Source organism: Triticum dicoccoides, chromosome 6B (genome assembly GCF_002162155.2).
Source record: "Triticum dicoccoides isolate Atlit2015 ecotype Zavitan chromosome 6B, WEW_v2.0, whole genome shotgun sequence".
In the NCBI taxonomy this organism is placed as follows: Eukaryota; Viridiplantae; Streptophyta; class Magnoliopsida; order Poales; family Poaceae; genus Triticum; species Triticum dicoccoides.
The window spans coordinates 39,194,703-39,195,623 of record NC_041391.1 but is presented as its reverse complement, the minus strand read 5'-3'; positions in this window follow the sequence as shown (position 1 = coordinate 39,195,623).

Below are 921 nucleotides of genomic sequence, written 5' to 3'. Positions count from 1 at the left end.
CCCCCCGTTGCACATTTAAAAATGTTCAAAAAATGTGGAAAAAATAGTACATTGACACAACACTAATTCATGTTGTTACAAAAATTCAAATCAAAATTCAAAACATTGCTCAAGATGGAAAAATGGAAATTTTGACACTAAATAGTACGTTACATAAGTTGGGCTTCATTTTGGCCCATTAGCACATTGATGTCAAATTCATCATTTTTGTATCGCGAGCAATTTTTTGAATTTTGATTTGAACTTCTGTGACAACATACATCGATATTGTGTCCATGCACTAAATTTTGTTTGAAGTTTTTCAAACATTTTTTAATGTGCAATGAGGTCTGGTGCACTAGTAGCAACAATTGCTCCGGTTCACTAGATATGTTCCCAGTGGGGGTAAACTATTTAGTTGTATAGGATTCTTCTCCGTGGCAAACTCCACTCTCTATCTCTCTCAAACAGATCAAACCAAACCACACGAAAAACCACTCTGCAATGTCCAACAAGGAGGAGGTCCTAGTCAAGGAATCCATTGCCATGAACATCTTCGATCGTCGATCGCTCCCGCCCAACCACCCGATTGGCCTACTTCATCCAGTCTCACGTGGATGCCACTCGCCCCCCAGTTGTGCCATCCTCGCGATGTAGTGGATGCCCTTTTCTTGGTGACGATCTCCGGGTGGAATGGCGGGGCTAGCCCACCCGCTCGAAACTATGTAGGCGCTAGGTGACCAAGCTTCAGCCGCTGCACAATGTCGAGGTCCAGTGGAAGAGAGTTGGTATATTGGACGACATCCTCTCAACCACATGTTGTGTGCTGCGTGATGAGGATCTGCTGGTCCAGCTCGTGACATTGTGGTCCAAAGAAACCAACATGTTCTTCTTCTTGTGGGGCGAGGCCATGGTGACGACGGAGGATGTTGTCATGCTGGG